At 60.2% G+C, this 23956-nt stretch overlaps 1 long non-coding RNA gene across 1 annotated transcript; it reads left to right on the top strand.

Moving 5' to 3' along the window:
• The first annotated feature begins 4179 nt into the window (after window positions 1-4179).
• Window positions 4180-9909, top strand: LOC112579074. The gene is made up of 3 exons (XR_006545130.2): window positions 4180-4704; window positions 6331-6479; window positions 7623-9909. It is a non-coding gene; the product is annotated as an uncharacterized LOC112579074 (long non-coding RNA).
• The last annotated feature ends 14047 nt before the right edge of the window (window positions 9910-23956 follow it).

Raw genomic sequence — 23956 nt, 5'->3', positions numbered from 1 at the left:
GACTCTGTCTGATGCCTGTGCTGCGCCTGCCCTGAGGGACCCAGCGGCTGCCATCTGCCTCCCCCACGCCCTCCAGGGGCCCAGTCACTCCCTCTCAGTAGCGTCCTGTCGCAGGCCGAGGCCTCTTTGCCTCCACTCCTCCCTTTGCACTGCTCTGTGGCCCATGAGAAGCCAGAAGATCCTCTAAGAATATCCACCCAAAGCCACCGGGACCCCCATCCCGCTCATGGGAAAACCTAGGTCCCCGGTGTGGCCAAGACCTCCCTTGATCTTCCCCCAAGTCCCCATTCCTCAGTCCAACCCTAAGACGCCTCCTCTCCCTGAACACAGCAGATCATTCCCACCCCAGGACCTTTGCACAGGCTGCTCCCTGACGGAAGGCTGTCCCTGCACCTTCCAGAGACTGCGTCTGGCACACAGCTTCCAGCCCAGCGCTCCCAGCTGTGCGGGTCACCCTCTACCACCTGGGCTCATCTCCAAGCCTCCAGCCCCCACTCGGCCTTAACTGAAACCCTGCCTGGGCCACAGCAAACTCGGGCAGCTGCCGACAAGCGGCCCCTTGGTGGTCACCCTGCTCTCATGTTTGCGTCCAGCTTACCTGGTGCTGCGCCACGTGCAGAGAGCAGGGGCGAGTAACTGCCGGGAGCACTGGACGCACCTGCTCCCTGGCTGAAATCAAAGAGTACCACGAGAAGCCCTAAGCCCCACTGTGATCCTTGGGGCCTGCCGGCTCCCCGAGGCTAGCCCTGCAGCCCCTCTGGCCCCCTACTCGTGCCTGGCACAGGGAAGACACACATCCATCCATGGGACACACGTTCTCAGCCACCCGGAAGCTGTCTCCCCTCGCCCCTGCCGCCCCTCACCCCTGCTCGTTCAACGCCCCTTTCCCTCTGGGCATCCAACCTGGCCCCCCGTCAGCAGGACATGGTGATGAGAGGGCAGTGCCCAGGACAGTGCCCAGGAAGCCAGCTCCGGATGGGACAGCTGCCCTGAGAAATGGGCCCTGCAGGCCTGAGCTACAAACCAGGTGCACGCCTGGGAGGGCCCTGGGGGTCTGAGAGAGCAGGCACGAAGAGGCACCGTGTGGCCCCAAGGAGTGGGGTGGCCAGCCTGGGCACCGCCAGATAGCTCAGCTCCCGCTCTGAGCCTGTTTCCTCCTCTTGAAAACAGACTACTGGAGCCCACCTCCTAATGTTTGCTGGAAGATTCTTCTTCCCAGTGATGACTGGGCCATTTTTAGAATCTCTACCTACGCTGGCACTTTACAAACACTTGGACTTGGGAGAAGACCTCGCGGAGGATGTAACCACCCTGGGTTCCCAACGAGAGGACACATCCCAGGAGGCCGCGACCCCCAGGGCCACTGGGTTTCGTGGGTGGATTTGGGTCTGTCCCCGTGTCCCCTGATGCTGCGGCCTTGTCCTGGGCTGTTCCTATTCCCAGCCGGCCTGTCCTCTGAGGTCACCGGGACCCAGGCCTGGGAGGGCCCTCGGAGGGTCATGAAGCCAGAGCTGACACCGGGATGCTGAGGCCGCACTCAAGGATGGCCATCAGGGCTGTGTTCTCCCAGGGAAGAGGCAGCTGGCCGAGCTTGTAACTCAAAACAGAGGCCCAGGGCTCTTCCCGAGACCACCACGGTGGTGCCTCCCACCCCTCACAGAGCGCCTGCACAGACGGCTGCTTTCGGCTGAAGGAGAGCCCCGAGCCTTAGGGAAGCTGGCTTTGGCTGCCCTTGACAGGGCCTGGCTGCAGGTGTGCGGCCCCGGAGACGCCCGTCACGGTAGCAGGAGTTGGCACTGCCGCTCTGATCCATGCCCAAGCATCAGCCACTTTGCCTGTCACTGCTTTTGCACCATCTGTGCAAACACCAACACAGAAGAGGCAAACAGCAGCATCTGAGTGTTACCGAGAAGGCAGCTTTGACCTTGTGGCTCCCCTAAGAGCATCTTGGGGACCCCTCTCAGGGTTCCACGGACCCCCACTTTCAGAACTGGGGCGCTAAGGTGGAAGCCCCAAGAGGGCAGGCAGACTGTCTGTTCTCCTGGAACAGCGCCCGGCTCGCAGGCTGGGCTCGCGGAGTGAATTATCAGCCCACTGTACACACAAAGCCCAGAGATGATGGCGCGGGGCCCCGCTGCACACCAGCCTGGGCCAGGTCTCTGGGCTCCCTCGGTCACTCGCCCCGTGCAGCCCTGTGCCCAAGGGCCGCTTCCCCAGCTCCTCTCCTGCCCTCAGGCTCGGCGGCAACGTCGCATCTCTGTGTCTTCAACAAGTAGGAGCTGCCCCCTCACCCTGGCAGCCCCCATCGCCACCCAGGAGCATCGGCCCGTGTGCCCCAGGGACCTAGGCTCCTGGAAGGCAGGTCAGCCTCTCGTCCATGGTGTCACCAGGACCCAGAACCCATTGGCTCTTAGCAGGTCTCAATGAATGTCCACAGAAGGCCCAAGCCCACCACCCTGCACTAGGTTAGACTCCAGCCTGCCTGGACAGGACCCTCAGTTTGACCCAGGCCAGCCTCTCCAGTGCTCTTGGGCTCAGTTCTTCATGGGCCTGGCTGACCTGAGCAGGGACCCAGCCTTGAGACTCTGGACCAGCTTGCTCATGCATTCAGAAAACTTGTGACAAAAGTCTCCTGCCTTCCAGGCTCAGAGCCCAGAGCCAGAACTACAATGGACAACAGGCATTGTCCCTTCTTCAGGGGTCCAGGGACCCATGAGGACAGAGCAAAGCAAGCAATGTGCCCTGGATTCCCAGCCCGGTCAACCCGCAGGGCTGGGAGGAGAGCGGGTTTGGAGAAGGCAGAGGTGAGCAGGTGATGAGCTCAGTGTGGGATTCAGGGACCCAGGAGGGGGAGGTCTTTGAGGTGGGAACAGGGCCCCCCACCTGGCAGCGCTGAGGACTAATCAGGGAGGGAGAAGGGGAAGGAGGGGACTTCCTGGAGCCTTAAGCTTCCACCGGAGACACCAGCAAAGGGAGCGAGGGTGTCAGTGTCTAAGGGCTCAGTCTGTGAACATGCTCTGTGTTCCGTGCATGTCTGGGATCAGGGTTCAGACCACGATCAAGGTTAAAGCTCAGTTAGTGCCCAGGATGTGGACTCAGCCTGAGATCACGATGGGCGTTCAATGTGTGGCTAGGATCAGGGCTAAGCCTGTGGTTGGGGAGCAGGGCTCAGTGTGCGGCCAGGATTCAGCTCAGTGTTCAGCCAGGGATCAGCGCTCATTCTCTGCCTGGGTCAGGGCTCGGAAGTGCAGGTCAGTGAGGGTGGCGCGGTGCCAAATCCCTGCCAAGCTCTGGCGGCTATGAGCCGTCACAGCGTGTCTGCGAAAGGGGGATCCACAGAGCCTGGCTGTCGCTTCTCATGGAAAACCACACTTGTTTTGCCTGATTTTTTTTTTCTCCCTTCCCCTACCCTCAGCCCAGCCAGGCAGCAGAGGAAGGTGTAATTAAAAATCAGGTTTGTTAACACGAACACGACGTACATAATATTTAAAACATCCAAGAGCCTTTAACTCGCTACCGACATGCATTTGCTCATTAAGCAGGAATTTTTTTTTATGGCAACAACACTGCAAATAGCTCTTATTAAAATGCTCAAAACACCATCTGGTCCTTCGCTGAGACTCCAAAGCGTTGCGGAGGTGGCCCCACACGCCTGGAGACCTGGAGATTCCCAGCAGGGATGGGGGCAGGACCGGTTCCAGCTCCCCGAGTTCTCTGGGGTCCCAGTCGGCAGTCTCAGATCCCCGCCTCTCTTGGTCCCACACCACCCTCGTCTCACAGGGGCTCGGCGGCCGGGAGACCCTCGCCCAGATGGCGCAGCCTGGCGGGCTCTGCTGGGCACCCGGGCAGGAGGTTTTGCGCTCTCATCCTACCTGCCGGCTCTCTGGCTCCAGAATGCCTGGGGCCGGGGCACCGTTGCCAGGAGAGCCAAGCGTTGCAGGGCCCGCTCGGGGCTGCCCGCGTCACAGCACACCAGCTGGAGGAGGAGCAGGGAGCCAGGCGAAACCAGCCCAGCCAGTAGCGGGGCCGGCTGCCCGCCCTGTCACCCTTGGGGCCAGCCCCTGCGGCCCTCCTTGGCCTGCTCCCTCCTCCCTCTGCCCTGCCCAGCCCGCCCCTCCAGCCTCCATCAGCCACTAGGCGAGCTCCCGGCTCCAGGCCCCGTGCCAGACTTATAGACGTGAGAGCCACTCCCAACCTTGCCCCCAGGGCTCCGCCTTCAGGTGGTGTCTCGGGGGGTGCAGGCCACTGCCTCCCCACCCACACCCACAGCAGACATTGCCAAGCCACCAGGGCGCACGTCTGGCCGCTCTGAGCACTCGCTTCAGGATCTCAACACGTCAACAGAGCAGGCCTACACCCGTGGGCGGCATCAGCCACAGTGAGGAACCTGCCTGCAATCCCCCCAGGGACGGGGCAGGGGTCAGAGCTGAGGGCCGAGGGTGGGGCTCCGACCTGGGCCTGAGGTTCTAGTCCAACGTAGGAAACCTCAGAGCATTTGCTTCTGCCCCACGCACTTGGACACGCAGCACTCAGCCTTGCCAGGAGCAGACAGCCATGGCGGAGCAGATCGCTCAGAGTGACAACAGTCCCGGGGATCCCAACCTGGACTTCAGGAGGATCCATGGAGGCTTCCTGGAAGAGGTGTGCAAAGTGAGCGAGTGAGACGGGGAGACCACGCGTGCCAGAGAGGTGGACAGGACAGAGGTGCCGGGTGCCCAGTGGGGGGTGTGGGGGTGAGAGATGAGTCACCGACCCCCCAGGGCCATCGGTAGACAGGGCCCAGGAAGACAGCGGCTGCCCTTCACCTTTGAGCCTCCGTGGGCTCCGAGTTGCTCACCCAGGAGCACAGGCTCAGAGTGGGGAAGACAGACCTGGGTGGGGCTGGTGAGAAGTTCCAGGACCAGCCAGGAGGGAAGGAGGAGACGGGGGAGGAGAGGATGCAGGAAGGGCCACAAAGCCTGTGTCCTGGCCCCCAGCCCCCAGCCCCTCCAAGCAGCAACCTCCGTACCTTCAAGGGGGCCTTATGGACACAGTCCCAGCTGGGCTGGTTCTCAGCTCAGGAGCCTCAGGAGAGCCCTTTATGCCCTCACACCCTCAGTGTCCTCATCAAGAAAATGGGCCTAAAATCACAAAGCTCAGAGAGTTGGGGGGTGGTGGGTAGAGGGAGTAGGCGGAGAAGGCAAAGGCACCCCACTCCAGTACTCTTGCCTGGAAAATCCCATGGACGGAGGAACCTGGTGGGCTGCAGTCCATGGGGTCACTAAGAGTCGGACAGGACTGAGTGACTTCATTTTCACTTTTCACTTTCATGCATTGGAGAAGGAAATGGCAACCCACTCCAGTGTTCTTGCCTGGAGAATCCCAGGGACAGGGGAGCCTGGTGGGCTGCCGTCTATGGGGTCGCACAGAGTCGGACACCACTGAAGTGACTTAGCAGCAGCAGCAGCAGAGGGAGTAGGGGGACTTCAGGAACTTTGAAGATCTTTGTGTTATTTGTGTATAACGACCACAGACACACTCAGACAAAAGCCTGCATACATGCGGATGCATGTGCACGCACGCATACATGAGCACACACACGGGCCCACATCTGCACACCCACACACGGGCACAGACATGCAGGCACATGCGCGTTCAGCCTGTGCCCACCGGTTCTCACGCCCCAGTCGTCACAGGTGTGGCCTCAGGCAGGATTAACAAACATCAGATGCCATACTCTAAGAAAATACAGATCAAATATTCCAGTTAATAAGCTGATTTCAGGCCCATTAAAAATGAAAACGTAGAAACAACGATCAACACGTGAGACGTACAGAAAGCCCTCGGTGCATCCTCTGGGTCCCGGGAGGTGAGCTGCTAGAGCCCACAGCTGAGGCCCACCCCTCACCTCACAGATACACCGCCCAGCCCGATCTCCCAGTAGCGAACCCGAACAGGCCGGTCCTGGCGGGCAAGCTCCGGGCTGGGCCTGGGGGGTCGGCGAGCAGGGGTCTCCCTCCTCTGCTCCCTCCCCAAGCAAGAAGTGGCAGTTTTTAGAAAGTGTCAACTTATTCCCAGCTGTTGTTGCCAAAAAGGGGAAAAAAAAGAAAAAACTCTCCTTGGTTTCAAGGAAACTCACAACAACTTCAGAAAACCGCGTGAACATGATGGATGCGTTCACTCCCCTGAATATTCAGCAGAGGCCAGAGGCCCGCATTTGTCACACGCAGTTTGGAGCCGCTGGAAGTGGGCTGGGTGGGCCGGGGCCCTCGCTGGGGCCTGGCGCTGTTCCCCCGGGGCCAATGCCAGGCTTCCTGGAAGGCAGCGTCTTTTCTCTCTCTTTATTCCAAGGAATAATGGCTCTTGACATAAACGACTCCCGCTAGCAATTAGCGGTGATTAATGCAGAACTCGCTGCAGAAGTGGAGGAAGTTCGCCTGGAGGGGGTGGGCGAAGATGGCACATTCATGGGTTTGTGACAAACTCATGTGGAACGGGAGGTGGGTACTCCTTGGGGCTTCCTCCAGAGCTCTTGGGCCTGGGAACCAGCGGAGGCCAGTGTGGCCAGGGACTGATGACCGAGCTGGGGTCAGAGGACGCAGGCCCCTTCCAGAAACGCTCGCCCACCACAGACCCAGGTGCCTGGGGCTCCAGGCGGGAGCCCTCAACGGCCAGGGGAGACCAGCCGTCCTGCGGCCGGAGCCCAGCTAAGCTCGGATGCACGTCCACCCTTTCCTTCAGTTACAAGCTGACCCCACACGGTGCACCATCCCTCTGTCCCACAGACAGGAGACCAGGGACCAGAGAGGTTAGCGAGCTTGGCTGGCCTCAGCTCAGGGCCATCAGAGGAAGCACGGACACTGAACCAGGAACCTGCTGGTCGCTCTGCCCGCCATGGTGGCAGACCTGAGTCTCCCCAGCTGGGAGAGTAGGGGATGATGGGACTGGCCTGATCTGGGGCTGGGATGCTCTGGGGCGGGCCCTGCCCTCTCTCCTTGGGCCACAGGAGCCGGCAGAATGACCTGAGCCTGAATGTCAGAACACCCTGCAAACTTCAAGCCCCCCTGCCCTCATTAACACCACCCCCCCGCCCCGGCCTGTCCCCAGGATCCCCATTAACTCCGTCACGGCGGGGGAGAAGGGATGCTGGCGGTCAGCTCCTCTTCTTAATTTAATTTCAGGGCTCGTTAGCATTCAGTAATTAAAGGCCATGAGAACACTCAACACCCCGGCAACAGCCCAGCACTGGGGCCTCAAACGGGCCTCAGCAGCTCCTGCTGGAGACAGTCCCTGCCCCACAGAGATAAACCAGCCTCAGGCCAAGTGACAGAGTGCCCATTTCACAGATGAGAAGCCTGAGGGCGTACCAAGCCAAGGGACTCCAAGTGCACGCTTCCTCGGCCATTCAAACATCTCAGCCAGCACCAGGCAGACCCTCCTCCTACGCTGAGCCTGGGTCCCCAACACACCCATCTGTCTGAGGCCTCCACCAAGCTGAGCCTGCCACTGCCACTGGGGTGCCCCAGGCTCCCCAGACGCCCTCCTCTCCAGCCTCCCCATCCCGGAGGATAGAAGCTCCAGCTTTCCCCTGCCCCCGCCCAAACTTTGGGCCTCCCTGACACCTCTCCTTCTCTAACCTTCAGGAAATTGCACTGGAGCCGCACCCCTCTCCCAGGTTCCTCTCCGATTTCCAGCGCAGCTCATCTGGATTATTGCAATTGCCTCCAGCTCTCGTGGGCTTCCCTGGTGCCTCAGATGATAAAGAACCCACTTGAAATGCTGGAGACCTGGGTTCAATATCTGAGTTGGGAAGATCCCCTGGAGGAGGGCATGGCAACCCACTCCAGTGTTCTTGCCTGGAGAATCCAGTGGACAGAGGGGCCTGGTGGGCTAGGGTCCACAGGATCGCAAAGAGTCAGACGCAACTGGACGACTAACGCTTTCACTTTTCAATGCCTCTGTGGGACCCACGCCCGAATCTATTTTCAACCCATTGCAGCAAAGTGATCCTTCTAGACCAGTGCTTCTCGACCTTTCTTTCATTTTCTGCCCCTCAGCACCTAAGGGGTCTTTCTAGACATGTTTTCCTAGTTTGCCCCCCATGAAATTTTAAGACCACAGATGAACTGTGCATCTCTGTGTGAGTACTTTATGCGTAGCTGTGCTTCAGACATAACAAGTAAGATTTCTTCACTGAAATCTTAAGAACCAGATTTAAGAACTACTCCCCAAGAACCAGATTTTCCCCTTGGGGGTGAAATCAACACCACCCCTATGAATGCATGCTTTAAAGAATTGATGAGATGCTGCCACTGCTCAGATCCAAGCCCACCGTGGAACAAGACAAAGTTCTGTTAATTCTGTCCTGACCCCACACAAGAAGCCGGCGTCCTTCGCCTCCTGGGCTCCCCTCCTCAGAGTCTGCCCCCTACCCTCCTTCCCTGGGGGCTCTGATCAAACCCCTCTCTGGTGCCTTCCTCCCCCACCTGCCTGACACCCCTCGAGCCTCTCGGTAGCCCTGGAAGGCAGCACTCCCAGACCCACACGCCCAGGGCAGGTGGCAGAGCAGAGAGCCCGTCTGCAAAGGAGCAACAACAGCTGAGGAACTCCACGGAAAGCAGCAGCAGGCGCCTGAGGACGGGCCGGGAGGACAGCGGGCAGGGAGGGCGGCCCACGCCCTGCCCCTGCCACGGGCCCGCAGAACCTGCCCCCACGAGGCCTGCTCACAGCTCCCGCCTCTTGTTCTGCAGGGTCTGGGGCCGGTGACCTGGGCAGTCACACTCCAGGGCCGGTTTAACACTCTGCTGTCGTCATCCTGCCATTTTCCTGATTTTGAACAAGGGCCCCTGGTCCCATCTGGCTCTGGGCCTGCACAGTCTTGCCTGCAGAGGCTGCATCAGTCGGGAGGCGCTAGACCATGCCGCGGGAGGAAACACCTCCGAATCCTAGGAGCTGGGGCAACGAGGGGCGATTTCTCTCTCGCTGCAGGTGCCTCTGGGACGCAGGACGGTGGAGGAGGCACTGTCTCCAGAGCCATGGGTCACAGGGCAGAGGAAGGAAGGACTCCTGAGGGTCTTGTCCCGATAGGAAGGCCTCTGGCCCCAAAGAGACGCATGTCACGGTGACCAGGACTCGCTGGCCAGCACTAGTCACAGGCCCCACCTAAACACAGGGGGCTGAGGGAGCAGCCCCCACGCAGGGAAATTCCAGAGGCAGGAGCAGGACACACTGGGTGAAGCGCATACACCAGGGACCGCAGGGAGCCGCTCGGCCAGCCCACGGCCCCGCTCCTGAGCCAGGGCCGAGGCGGCGGCCCTGACCTGGGCTGGGAGCTCTTCATCAGGCTGGCTCCCACCAGCGTCCACCCGGCCCCCTTCATTGTCATTCCAGGCTGAGCACAGGCCGCATCTGAGGGGGAGGGACGCAAAGTGGTACTCGCAGCAACTCAATTAATCCTCCATCGGAAATTCTAACATGATCAATTTGGGAAGCCGGCCGACATCGCAACACAGTAATTAGGAACAAGTTTCAACTCCCAGCTTCCTTTGAAGATTGTAATTGCAATTAATTAAACATTCTCACTGTTCCTCAGAGTCTGTTCCCTAAGAAACTGGAGCAGACGCAGGGGGTGGAGGGACCCTGACCCCTGTTCCCAGCAGTGCAGGGATCAAACGGGAGCCCTCTCCTTGGAATATGGAAGGACATGGCGTCTCCAGTCTCCCTGGGAATGCTGTGTTGGCTAGGAGGTTAGAGGGAACCTGCCTCAGGTTCTGAGCTGACACCCCGACTCCCGTCCTCCCCCAGGGACCCCCAGGATGCCCAGCCTCCCTGCTCAACAAGCTGAGAGCCCCCAGTCACATTCATAACATTCAGAGCAGCCCCCACATGTAGGTTCTAGGGACAGAGGTCCCACGTGACCGCTGACAGGTCACACCCCGCCCTGCATGCTGCTGCACCAGCGGTGATGTGAATGAGCTGGCGAGGCTGCCGGTGCCCCGAGGGAGGGATGTGAAGAGGACGTGTGTGCTGGGCTCCAGGGTGGAAAGGCAGGACAGAGGAGGAGCAGCCACCCTGGGTTAAGACAGAGAGTGCACAGTCCCAGCGGAAACAGCTGGCCTCTGTGGGCCGTCATTGCATGCCAGGCCGACCCAGGGGCCTGAACAATGAGCTCTCCCACCTCCCCCTCAGCGTCTCACCCGGAAGCACCGTGACCGTGCCCCCACCTACCACTGAGGACCTGAGGCCCTGGATAAGCGCTGACCAAGGGCTGCAGCACTGGGGCATAGAGGACGCAGCTTTCTGGAAGAGGTACGTTGTCTCCTGGAGCCTGGGAGGCAGCACTGCCCACCCCAGTGAGTACCGGGGCCCACTGGGGCATAGAGGACGCAGCTTTCTAGCAGAGGTACGTTGTCTCCCGGAGCCTGGGAGGCAGCACTGCCCACCCCAGTGAGTACCAGGGCCCAATATCACAGCACTCAGCCCCTGACGCAACACCCACAGTATTCAGTGCAGACCACCAGGCTTGGCTCTGAGAATACGGCGGAATCTTCTGGCAAGTCAGAGGGGGTGAAAGGGTCTGCAACATTCAATAGAAGGTGTTGCTCTCCAATTTTCAAAAATAATTGGAAGCATCATTTTTAAGATTTTAGCCCCTCAGCCTAAGACTCGAAAGCCAGTCCAGGATAAAACAGTGAGGCCGGAAGGCAGAGGCACCGCACCTGGGAGATCACGCCTGAGGAAAGCTAGGGCAGAGGGGCACAGGGGGGCTCTGAGCACCCTAGCAGCCAGAGCAAACAGGCCCGGGGAGGGCTCCATGGCGCTATCTGCAAGGAGGGCAGCAGGAGACCCTGCGTCCCGAAGGGGCTGCCCAGACGCTCATCCAAGGGGCAATGAGCAGAGGTCCTGACGCCTCCCGACTCCCTCACCCACAGGTTTCTGATGCAGGAAGTCTTCCCACCCCCGAATGCCCTGCCTCCGCACTGAATGGGTGGTCAGGAGATGAATTAGATGATCACCCTTGCCTCACATAAAACAGTAGAGGTCCCGCTGTGGCCATTTCTGACCCAAGCTGCTCTCCAGTAACAGCGTACTTAATTGGAAGAGAAAATGCGTGATTTAGCAAAAAAAAAAATCACCCCAAGGGCCACACCCCAGGGCTCACACCTCCTGGCTGTGATGGACATGGGAGCCACCTCCCCAACATCCCTTCCATTCCCCTCAAGCAGATCCACTGTGCTGTTCCTGGCCTTATTCTTAGAATCCAGTCAGGGTAACCCCACCCCTGATCATAGGGATTGGTTCAGGAAACACATGCCTAGGTCAGTCAGCACAGGATACTCTCTGATTTAGGACTAGACACGTGACCCCACTGGACCAATAGGCCATTCAGGGAAGCTTCTTGGGGCTTGAGATGGACCCAGTCTTCCATGAGAGCTCTGGGAAGCCAGTGGCCTCTCTCCTTGTCAGTGGCCAGGGAGACTGAAAAGTCAGGAGGTGCATCAGGCATGGTGCCATCATTAAGGAAGATAGTCTGAAGGCTAGATCCAACCTTGAGCTCCTGGATCAAACCTTACCTGAATCTCAGTTTATTTCTGGATCTTCCAGTTACATGAACCATCCTTTTTAACTTTCTGCCATTTAAGCCTGTTGAAGCCAGGCCTTTTGTGGCTATAATGTGGAGTTCTAGTAACATGCTGGCTTATGCTCTTGAGCACGTCCCTTCCCCTCTCTAGGCCCCAGGGCCCTCTTCTACCCACTGAGCTCATGGAACCACAGGGAGGATGAAAAGATGCAGTATACATGAAAGGGCTTTGGGATCCTAGAGTCTTGTGGGGAAGATTCTAGAGTCTTCCCCATAAGGGGAAGGCTATTCATCAATGAGAGTCTCTTCTTGCTCGTTGTGCTCTGGCCTTGCACCCCCTGCTTCCAGTCCTATGACCTTTGAAGCTTTTATTTTTAATTGCTCAGCCTTTGCACAGCCTGTCCCCTCTGCCTGGAGCCCTCCTCACTCTTCCAATCTCAAATGTCACCTCCTCCAAGAGGCCCTCATGACCACTGTGTTTGAAATGAGACCTGTCCTTACTCATTTTCTTTATAGTACTTACTGCGTTTTTTTTTTTTTAATCATGTTTGTTTCTTTAGTAGGTTACTTATTTGGTTACTTATCTTTCTCCCCTAGGTCAGTTCTTCTCAAACTAGAGGTGGTAAAGGGCCACGTTTTTATTTCCAACATGTCACAGGCGAATACTTCCATGCATGCATGCTCAGTCGCTCGGTGGTGTCTGACTCTTTGCGATTCCATGGACTGTGGCCCACCAGGCTCCTTGCCCATGGGATTCTCCAGGCAAGAGCACTGGAGTGGGCTGCCATGCCCTCCTCCAGGGGATCTTCTGGACCCAGGGATCGAACCCGCATCTGTCTCCTGCGTCGGCAGGCAGATTCTTTACCACTAGTACCACCTGGGAAGCCCCAATACTTCCATAAACCACATTAAAAATACATTTCTAGAAAATTTTCTATTTAAGGAATATACTAAATATAAACTCCAAATTCTTATCACACTTTACACTTATAAAGCTACTCTGGCACCTTATAAAAGTTTCTAAACAGTTCCTCCCCGTGTATGCTGTTTCTGGGTGAAGTGCAGGCTCGGTCCCCACACCACAAGGGAGGCAGAGCTTAAACACTGGCTTCCCTGTCCCGGAGGCAGGATGGCGGTGCGGCGGTCCCCACACAGTCTCCCAGGGGGCTTCCATCCACCTGCAGGCCTACCTAGCCGCACAGCACGCCCCCCACTGGCTTCCTTCCCTTCTCTGTCTCACCTCCTCACTCCCCTACCTATGTTTCCAAGGGTCACCTCCCGCATCAGTCACCTGCACCCAAATCCACGTTTAGGGCCTGCTTCTGGGGGAACCCGAACAATTAGTATTCAACACAGGGACACTGATAGAGTCCCTAACGTCATTTCTGTTACCCCATCAGGATTCACACACATGAGGATTGCGGTGTAACCACCATCAGTTCAGTTCAGTTCAGTCGCTCAGTCGTGTCTCTTTGCGACCCCATGAATCGCAGCACACCAGGCTTTCCTGTCCATCACCAACTCCCGGAGTCCACCCAAACCCGTGTCCATCGAGTCGGTGATGCCATCCAGCCATCTCATCCTCTGTCATCCCCTTCTCCTCCTGCTCCCAATCCCTCCCAGCATCAGGGTCTTTTCCAATGAGCCATATGTCTCTATAAAATTGGAGAGATGGTCCACAAGGAGAAAGGAATCTGGAACAGGGTCAGGGGTCTTGAAGGGAGAAGCTGAAGACCCCTCTTGCAGAGCCTGAGCCCCTGTCCTCCAGAGCTGAGCATTTCTTGTCCCTGGTTTTCCTGCACACCAAGCAAGACTTTGGAAAAACCATCTCTGCCCACCACCAGGAAGCTATAAATAACTCCTGGATTAGAAGAAAGGGGGAAAAAAAAAAGCTCCGATTCCATCTGTACTTGAGTAAGAAGGTGCCCTCCAGCCCCCTGCCTCCTGCACGCCTGGGATCCAAGCCCCCAACAAGAGGAAGGCTGGGCCCTGGCCAGCAGGTGGGAGGAGAAGGTCACCCGGGTCCTGCGTCCAGCGGCTCTGCCCGGCACCAGGAGCCCACGATAGACTGGCCTCTGCCAGAGCTTCTCAACTACAGAGGGAGACACCCAGGATGGAGGCCAGGCCAGCAACGGCCTCAGCCGATCTCTCAGCCCCATAAGAGGGGTGGGGTGGGAGTGGGGGGCAGGAGGACCCTCTTCTCTGCAGAGCCAGCACAGAGGGCCGGTAGAAAAGCAGCGGGCTGGGAACTGGGCTCCCGGTGTGATGTTTGTGTCCTGGCACCTGTTTCCCCATCACATCCTCCCCGCCCCTCCCCCGCCCTGCGCTCCAACTCCTGTGTCCCTTCCCTCCCATCTCTCCATCCACGCCCCACCCCCGACCCTGATGCCCCTCTGTTCCAGAAGACGGGACCCCTGCTGAACTTGCAGTCACATGGGAACCAAGTCGCAGCTGCTCCCGGGAGCGCTGGGACCCAGGGTCCTCACCTGCAGCATGGGGGTGCTAATGCCCACCAAGAGGCTGTGACGGGGTCCCAGAGGGCCATCCACCCCCCACTATCCCAGGTCCTCTCCCTGCCACAGCTGCTCCCGGCCTGGCCAGCCCATCCCGGCTGCCACTCCGACTTCTCGCCTTGATTCATTATCCACTTGGGACAAAGTGGACATCCCACACCACCGCGGACCCGGCCCCCGGGGATCTGCCTGGCACCAGATGCCCGCCCAGGTGTGTCTGGCAAAGAGCCTCGGGGCGGGAGAAGCAGAGGCTCTGCACACTTTATTGACAATCTCGGGGCCGCGCTAGCCCAGCCGGGGGGCGCCCCCGCCGGGGGAGGCGGCCTCCGGCCCCGGGAAGGCGCTGCCCGCGGGGGCGAGCACCGGCGCCAGCAGCACCAGGCCGGGCCGGGGGCCGGCGCCCGCGTGCGCGTAGCTCAGCGCCAGCTGCTCCAGGCGCCGCTTGCGCAGCGCCGCCTGCGCCGTGCTGTGCAGGGGCCGCAGCAGCACGGGGGGCGGCGCGCCCGGGCCCCGCAGCAGGAAGTCGAAGCCCGTGCGATCGTGCGGGTCGTAGAAGAGCGGCCCGCGGGCCGGGTCGGGCCCCGGCGGCCAGGCGAACGGGAAGGGCAGCGTGAAGTCCTCCGTGAGCACACGGATGGCGAAGTCGTCCTCCTTGCCCAGCGCGCGGTAGGCGCGCCCGATGCCGCGGAAGTGCGCCTCCCACAGCTGCGCGTTCCCGCCGTAGATGTCCGGGAACGGAGGCTCCTGGGGCGTAGCGGGGCCTGCAGGCAGGATCGCGGAGCGGCCAGGGATAAGCGACTCCCGCAGCCACCCGCGCTGAGCCAGAGAAGCCAAGGCGGGCCACGTGGAGACAGAGAGGGGAGGGGTACCGGAGAGGGAGACTAATTTCCAGGGACAGCGCTAAGGAGCTGTGAGAGGCAGAAAGGCCCGGAGAGGTGTGTTAGAATATAGCCACTACATACTATTTGGGCGGAAAGTTCCAGAAGGGGAAGAGTCTGGATAGCTTGGCGGGGACCACGCAGAGCCTGCTGTGGACCTGGGGTCATCCCCAGAGAGCAGGGGTGACCTGACGACTCTTAGTGGAAAGTCGATCCTGGGCCTGGGCAGAGGATGGACCGCGGGGAAGGGGGAGGGGAGACAGAGCCAGGTGAGGGTGAATTCAAAGGAGGACTCAGCAGACCGAGCACGGAGGGGCCAGAGCCGGCCTGTGTCAACAGATGGAGGGAGGGGGGAGCCCTGCCTGGGCACAGGGATCAGGGGCCAACCGGCTTGACCGTCTTCACCAGGGAGAAGGATCCGGTTGGAAGCTGGGCTGGTGCTGTGTCTGTTGGACACCCCCCTCCCTCCCCACTCCAGGAGCACATTCCAGGAGAAATGGGGACATGTCTGATCACTGGCTCACACATGGATTCCCAGGAGGCAGGGGTCTGGTGAAATCCCGGAGTCTGCTCTCAGATATCACGTGTGTATGGACGCAGCACTGTGCCCCTGGTTGGGGGCCTCTGCACCCATGAGGCCCATCCACCCATGGCCCCAGCCAGCAGCCCCAGCCACCAGTCCAAGCCCACACCTTCTGTGAGCTGCTAGGAGAGACCCTTCCCCCGCTGCCTCCTTGCTTCCTTCAGCAAAGTGCTTAGCTCTGGGGGTCCTGAACTCAACAATGCAACCATGGGCCCTCCCTGGGTATAGATAAGCCTCTGGGACACAGGACCAACTGGGCAGCTCCTTGAAGACAAGGCAGGACTCAGGGGGAGGGCCTGGGAGGAGGCGATGGATGAACCCATACAAGGCTCTGACCGTGAGTTCTGAGGTCCTCACCCCGCACCCCTGTGAGGGGCGACAGCATTCAGACTGTTTTCCTGGTGAGAATGCGGACCCAGAGAGACCCGCCCTGAACTGATGGCCGCAGGAGCCCTCCACCGTGCCACACCCTCCTGCTAGGAGCCGCTGGACAATGACTCTCCTCCCCTTGTAAGTGCCCTGGGGCATCTGCTGTGTGCCAGGCTCCGCCACAGCTGTGTACAACACACACTCGGCTTCTCCCAGGCCAGGGACAGGAGCCAGCAGACCTGGGTAAGAGGTCCTTCCTTCACCTGGGAGAGCCTGGTCTGGGTTCTGGATTCCCTGAGCCTCAGTTTCCCCATCTGAAAAATGGAAACAGTCAAGCCTGTTCTGCCATCCTTGTGGATGAGGTCATGAACCTTTGTGAACCTCTTTGTCAGTGGGAAGTGCCTTCCTAGCTCAGCACCATAGCGGTTGCTTCCAGAGCCACAGACCCAGGTAGGAGAGGCCGTGGACCGGCTCTGAGCAGGGTGTGAGGCCAGAGAGGCTGGCTCAGGGCCCAGTACACTCAGCACCTTGGACAGCTCTGAGGCAGCCCTGCAGGGGCCTCAGGTTCAATGGGCAGCATGGAGGTGCCCCCACCTCGGGCAGCCTGTCCTGTCCACCAGAACACCTCCTCCCTGAAGGCCTCCAGGGTGAGTGGCCGGAGGCACAGCACCGCACTGATGTCCACACCACTGGCCTGGCCTCACACTTAGTACCAACAGGCGGGTGGGCTGTGGGGAGAGGCTTTGGGGTGTTGCTATGGGCCAGGGGTGAGGAGAGTTGTGGAGAAGAGGGGAGGGCCCCGGGCTGGGGGGCGGCAGGAGAGGACTGAACACCCCTGACTGGCGTTTAGCCAGGTGGGTCTGGTGTTTGCGGAGCAGACAGGTGAGGGGTGAGGGCCGCCACACAGACCACAAGGCAGCCAGGGCAGCGATCCAGGGCAGAGGGGCTGGGGCTCAGCAGAGAGAAGTGCTGGTTCTACATGTGTCTTGAAGGTGGAGCCTACAGGCTCTGCCGATGGAGGGGCTGGTGGAGGAAAGGGAGGGGAGCAAAGGGAAGACACATGGTTTCTGGCCTGAGCCACTGGATGAAAGGAAGCTCCATGTACTGAGAGGAGCAACTTGGGGCTAGGCTCAAGAGTCTAATTCTGGACCGGCAATGCCTTCAGACAGACCGGGGAAGAGGTGGAGAGCAGAGTTAGTTAGAGTCTGGGCTTGAGGTAGGGGGGCTCCAGGCTGAAGACAGACAGACAGACTCCTGAGAGATGATGGCATTTAAAGTCTGGTGGTCCAGTAGTTAGGACCCATGCTCTCACTGCCACAGAACTAGACATGATTGTGAGAATAGAGAGGGAGAAGCCTGAGAAGCCGGCCTGGGCCCCCAGCTTCCCCAGGTCAGGGAGAGGAAGTGGAGCGGCAGTGATGCGAGAGGAGAAGGGGAGCCTGGGGCTCTGGGAGTCAGTGGGGAGGGGGTCCTGAGCCCTGAGCTGCCCCTTAGAATACACTGCATGTAAGTCTCTCAGTCGTGTCCGACTCTGTGCCACCCGGTGGACCGTAGCCCACCAGGTTCCTCTGTCCATGGGATTCTCCAGGCTAGAATACTGGAGTGCGTTGCCATGCCCTCCTCCAGGGGATCTTCACAATCCAGCAATCAAACCCGCGTCTCCTATGTCTCCTGCATTGGCAGGCGGGTTCTTTACCACTAGCACCACTTGAGAAGCCCCTGAGCTGCTGATGGGTCACGTCAAAGGGCACCTGAGAACTGACCTCGGGTTCAGCAGTGTGGAGATCACCCCCGACCCTGACCAGAGCTGCTGTGGCCAAGTCCAGGAAGGAGGGGCTGGGTCCACTGCATTCCAGAGCAAACGGGAGGGAAAGACGGGGAGGCAGCATGTATAAATAACCTTTTCCAGGATTTTTGCTAAAAATGGGGAGCAGAGAAATAGGGCGGTAGCTACAAGGCAAGTGGGGTCAGGAGACAGGATGTGTAGCTGTGTGCTTTTATGTTGGTGAGAAAGATCTCGTAAAGAGAAAATGTCAGAATGCAGGAGAGGAGGCTGGAGAGGTGCTGGAGTGATGGCCGTGGGCAGGAGGCCAGGCTGGGTCTCGGCTGGGAAGGGGGTGGTTCATGCAGGGGGCAGGCGGGGGAGCACGGGGCCCGCGGGCCCAGGTGCAGGTGGGCGGCCGCCGTGCCTGGAGCCTGTGGGGGTCCTCTTTCTCCGTGAGAGTGGGAGCAAGGCCAGCAGCTGAGTGTGCAGAGGGAGAGGAGGGTGGGCGCTGGGAGCGGAGGTGCCAGGCAGTTGCTGGGAGAGAGGAGGGGCTGGACGGGAGGAGGGATGCCGTGGGACCCTGGCGCGGAGCACCCCTGCAGCTCACCGCCAGGAATGTAATGGGAGCATTAGCCTGGTTGAGTTGATCCCCAGCTCTGCGGGTGCCCGCAAGGAGTAGGCAGAGAGCTGGGGCGGGGGGTGCCATCAAACGAGAGCGGGCCCAGGGCAGGAGGGTGTGGTGCGGGTGTGATGATCACTGCAGAGCTGGACGGGGGCGTCGGGGTGGGGGGGACAGGGCAAGGAGGAGGAGGAACCGGCTGCAAACAGCGGACTACGGTTCTGCCCACAGAGTGCTGGAGTCCTGGCCCCCAGATCAGGGTCAGCACCAGGCTGCAGTTTGGATGCTGGCAAGGCACGACCACCACATGGGCGGCTGGGGGCCACGTTTCTCAGAGAGGCGTCTGGGGGGCTGAGGGGCCAGGAGAAGAGAGAGATCACCCATGCGATGGCAGCAGAGGTCGAGAGAGGGTCAGCGTCCCGGCCCCAAAATCCCCGGGAGGCTAAGAGCCCTCCCTGCGTGGGCATGGGTGTGTACCTCCTTCAGTTATTGCTGACCACGTGGCATGTGGGGTCTAGTTCCCTGACCAGGGATAGAACGCACACCCCCTGCATTGGGAGCGCAGACTCTTAGCCACTGGTCCACCAGGGAAGTCCAAGAGTTTGTACTTCTGAGGACCTGGGACTTGCCCTGGGCTTTTAGGGAGGTGGGAGAGGGGGCCGGAGAATGAACTGGAAGGGCTTGGAGGAGTGAGGAGGACCCTGGCCCACGTCCCGGCTCAGGGTCCAGGGGCTGCAGGACAACAGAAAGGAGAACTGTCAGGAGATGGGGTGCTCGCCCCCACCCTGCCCTGCCCTGCTGTGTGACCCCGGGGAAACCCCCCAGGAAGAGGTGGGGATGCTGCCTTCTCTCCCACATTCTCAGAACCCAGCTGCCACGAGCACCCACTTCTCCTCCATCCCAACCCCCTCCACATGTCTCACCTGGAGTGGCTACAGGACACAGGGGCAGACCTGCTGGGCTGGGGTCCCCGGAACAGGGGGAAGCCATGTCAGCAGCCTGGGGTCAGGCTTGTTTACCTGGCTGCCCAGGAGACTGGGGGAGGGGCCTTCTGGGGAGGAGAGAACCTTGCATTTAAAGTGACCCCACCCGGAAGTGCCCTGGGGCTGGTGGGGAGGGTCAGCAGGCACGGGGGCCTCTCCCCTGACCCGCCACGGCTCACCTGGCCCTTCTCAGGAGCCGTGGGGACCCTACCCTGGTGCTCGGAGACCTCCATCCTCACCCCAGTGACCCTCCCGGGCTAATCCCTCCCTGCTGGCTCTGAACCTTGGAGCCCGGCAAGGGGCTGGACAGCCTCCAGCTCTCCTCTGGAAGCCCTGGGGAGCGTGTTTTATGTCCACTAACAAAACGACGGGGGCAGCACAGGACACAGAGAATTGCCCTGTGTTCCTCAAGCTGGCGAGAGAGGAGCGCATGGCTCCCTCCTATTTATCCCGTGTGAGCCCCCAGCCCAGCTCCTGACCCACGACAGCCAGGTGCTCTGGGCACAGGCACCTGGGGACCAGTTCCTCCATCAGGGAGACTCGGGTCCCGAGTGCCGGTGGCGGCCCTGAGAAGCGGCGACCCAGAGCCCAGGTGGCGCTAGTGGTAAAGAGGTAAAGAGTGGTAAAGAATCCTCCTGCCAATGCAGGGGCCACAAGAGACGCGCGCTGTATCCCTGGGTGGGGAAGATCCCCTGGAGTAGGAACTGGCAACCTGCTCCAGTGTTCTTGCCTGGGAAATCCCATGGACAGGGGAGCCTGGCGGGCTACAGTCCATGAGGTCACAAAGAGTCTGGCACAGCTGAGCACACACACACAGCCCTGCCTGGCACTCCCTGCCTCCCACCCACCAGTGTGTCTGGAGCCCCTGGCCAGGAAGGTGCTCTCACGGAGAAAGAGGACCCCCACAGGCTCCGGGCACGGCGGCCGCCCACCTGCACCTGGGCCCGCGGGTCCCGTGCTCTCCTGCCTGCTTCCCAGGGTCCTATGGGACCCTTCCACATGGGCCACCAGACGCCAGCTCTCAGGGCAGACGTCGTACCAGCTCAGCCCAGCCCGGTGACCCTGGGCGGCCGCTTGCTATCCGCATGGTGGGGACAACGCAGGAGAAAAACCAGACACTGACCTTCTACAAATGGTCACTGAACACTGTGGACAAGACAAGCCTGTCAATAGCCACTCAAGCCCTGCGTAATAGGGTAACCACCAAACCATGGTAACAGAGAGCAACTTCAATAAGGTGGTGCCGGCCAATGGTCCAGGCCCACCTGCCGCCATCCAGCCCGTCCAGGGCTCCAGGGCAGGCCAGGCTCCTTCCAGCTGTGGCTCCACCCCTTGAGGCGTGGTCTCATCCACTGTTGTTCCCATCTCCTTCTCAACCAGGAAGAGGAGGGTGGAGGACCCTCTCCTGCCAGCAGTTTCCCTGGTAGCTCAGCTGGTAAAGATTCCTCCTTCAACGTGGAAGACCCCAGTTCGATTCCTGGGTCAGGAAGATTCCCCGGAGAAGGGATAGGCTACCCACTCCCACTCCAGTAGCCTCGGGCTTCCCTGGTAGCTCAGATGGTAAAGAATCTGCCTGCAGTGCAGGAGACCTGGGTTCGATACCTGGGTCGGGAAGATCCCATGGAAGAGGGCATGGCAGCCCACCCCACTATTCTTGCCTGGAGAAACCCATAGACAGAGGAACCTGGCAGGCTGCAGCCAGAACCTGGCGACCGTGGGGTCGCAAACAGTCGGATACGACTAAGCAACTAAGCACAGAAATTGTACATTTCACTTCTCAAGTGCCAGGGCGAGAATTAAGTCACCTGGTTGCTCTTGGCTGCAAGGGAGGCTGGGGAATGTAGTTGCAGCTGGGCGGCCGGGTGCTCAGCATTGGAAGGGACAGCTGCTGGCCGGCCTGCCTCCACGTTTAGGACAGGCCCAGTGTGCGCAGCCCGGTCTCCCTGAAGCTCGTTGTATTGCTTCCTAGCGCGGCTGCGAGAATCACCACCACGCCAGTGGTTTAAAACAGCTTCACTGGGATGTAGTCAAGGGCCATGCTACCCCCACGGCTCCCGGGAGAGCCCGCCCCTCCCTCTCCCTGCTCCTGCGGGCTGCAGCATCCCTCGGCACCCACCCCCCAACCCCCACCCCCGCCCCTGTGGGCACATGGCCTCCTCCTCTTGTGTCTGTGATAAAGCTCCCCCTACCCTTCTCTATAAGGATGCACGTGGTTGCTTTAAGGGACCACCCAGATAATCCGGATAATCTCCCCATCGGAGGATTCTTAACTTAATCACAGCCACAAAGCCCTTTTTTTTTTGCCATATAAGGTAGCAATTACAGGTTCCAAGGATTGGAACAGAGCTCTCTTTGGGAGGCCATTATTCAGCCTAGCTCCAGGCCCTAAGGAACGATTTGAGGACAGGACTTGACCCCAGGGCATGTGGTAGGGACAGAGGGAGGCGGGTGATTCAGGGTGATTCAAGTTAAGTGGTCATCTCCGGGAGCCGCTGGGGCTCAGCGCCCCCGCCTGAGCCTGTCTGAAGGTGAGGGCCCAGTCACCCACCCACCCTATCAGTCATGAGTTAAGCACTGCTCCCCGGAGAGGCGATGCCCTGAATCTCCCACCAGCGGCCAGAGAGCCCTTCAGACAAAGAAACATGGGCTGGCATGGAGCTCCCGGGACAGGAAGAGCCCAGCGCATGGGAGTGGGGCAGACCCATAGTTCCCCAGCCCCCACCTCAGGGAGCGCACAGCCTAACTGCACAGAGGGTAAAGGTCAAGTCCATGAAACAGACACCCATTGGGATGAGGATGAGAGAGGAAACTCTCAGGGACCCGTGGTGGCAACGGTAGGGGTAACCCCCGGAGACCATCCCGTGGCCAAGGTCAGCCTCCTGGAGAAATGACACTCTGACACTGAGAGCCGAGATGGGACGTCAGGTGGAGGGAGGGAAGGAGGGGCTGAGGACCGGCCCTGCAGACACCCTGTGGCAGCAAGAGCAAGTACCCCGGAGATGAGAAACTGCCCCGAGGGGCCAGGCAGCTGCTGAACAGTGAGTCGCGGGAGGGGCGCCGAGGGACAGTGGGGGCCTCCTGCAGCCTGGGGTCCCGACCCAAGCGTTTCTGCCTCCTCCATCTCCACGGTCACCTCCCTTCTCAGCAGCTCGCCCCGCCCCCGCCGGCCCCCCACTGCACAGAGGGAAGGGCAGAGCGAGGGGGCCAGGCTGAGTGTGATGTGGGCACAGGCTGCTGGCTGCGGGCAGGGCACCCGTCGAGGAGGAGGGGCGGGCAGGCCCCCGCAGCCAGGCTCCCCACATAATCCCCTCCTGGTGCTGCACCGCCTCTTGGTTATTTTTAAAATCTCATTTTCAGAAAGTGGAGAAGAAAACCTCTTTCTTTGGCCTTTTTCCCCTTTTTTTTTCTGTGAAAGATTAGGAGAGGGGTGTGGAGGGAGGAGGGAGCCTGGAAGAGCGGGAGGCACCTCTGGCAGCGCGCCTGCTTGGGGGCCAGGGCCTCTGCTGACGGCCCCCCCCCCACCCTGGAGGCCCCAGAGACACGAGGCGGGACCCCTCCTTGGGCAGCCAGGTCTCAGCTGCTGCCTTCGCCCAGTGGGCGTGTTGTCGGTGCCGACTTTACACTGGAGCACAGCAGGGTGGTGGCTCTGGGTGTCCACCCTCATGGGGTGCAGGGCCTGTGGGGAGAGAGGGCCAACAGAGATCCACCCCCAGGCTGGGAGGCTGGGGGAGGGGCAGGAACTGCCTGGATCAGGGCCGGGTGGACGGCAGGGAGGGTTCTAGAGGCGAGGACTGCACGCATGGGCAGAGCCCGGTGAGCCTGGGTGGCTGGCAGGGGCTGACCTCAGGGACCAGGGAACCCGAGGGCCCGTCAGGCAGGTACCCTCACTGATGCCCCACCGGACACTCCGCAGGGGAGGACCTCCCTGAGCCAGGAAGGCCTGGAGCCCGGGACTGGACTCCCAGCTCTGTTCCTGAGGCTGGGCCAGCTGTCTGCCAGCCTGCTAAGTCGCTCCCAGCTCTAACCCTATGGACTGAAACCCGCCAGGCTCCTCTGTCCATGGGATTCTCCAGGCAAGGAGACCGGAGTGGGTTGCCATTTCCTCCTCCAGGGGATCTTCCCGACCCAGGGATCGAACCCGCATCTCCTGCACTGGGGTCCCCAAGGGCGAATAGGAGAGTGCGGGATTTTCTTTAGGAAAGCAGAGGTGTGGAGGGGAGGAGGTGACTCCGGGTGAAGACCAGACTCCTGCACGTGCGGTTATGGCTGCAGGTGCAGGGATGGGCCGTGCAGGGGGAGAGACCGGCTCAGCTCTTGATGCAGTGGGGATTTACAGCCAAGGAGCAGGGCGGAGGGGGTGGGGGCCATCAGTGGATGGAAAATAACTAGCAGGAGGTATCAGGAGTAGGGAGAGTCTAGCTAGATCCACCTACCAGGGTTCTCGCTGGAGGCAGGCCGGGTGCTCACACCTCGCCTGGGAGAGAGCAGAGGATGAGGACCCTGAACAGAGGCAGGGGGCGCGGGGCAGGGGACAAGGAAGGGGGGGGTTGTTCTTGCTAGAATTGCACTTTATGAGGAAGAGCAAGGATGGGCCCAGGAGAAGGTTCCGGAGCCCGGCTAAAGTTTGGTCCAGCAAAGACTCTTTGTCAAGGGCATTCCAGGAGGAAGGCATTGCAGAGCCTCAGA

The sequence above is a fragment of the Bubalus bubalis genome, chromosome 15 (assembly GCF_019923935.1).
Source record: "Bubalus bubalis isolate 160015118507 breed Murrah chromosome 15, NDDB_SH_1, whole genome shotgun sequence".
Lineage (NCBI taxonomy): Eukaryota > Metazoa > Chordata > Mammalia > Artiodactyla > Bovidae > Bubalus > Bubalus bubalis.
This window is presented reverse-complemented; position numbering and strand designations above follow the sequence as displayed.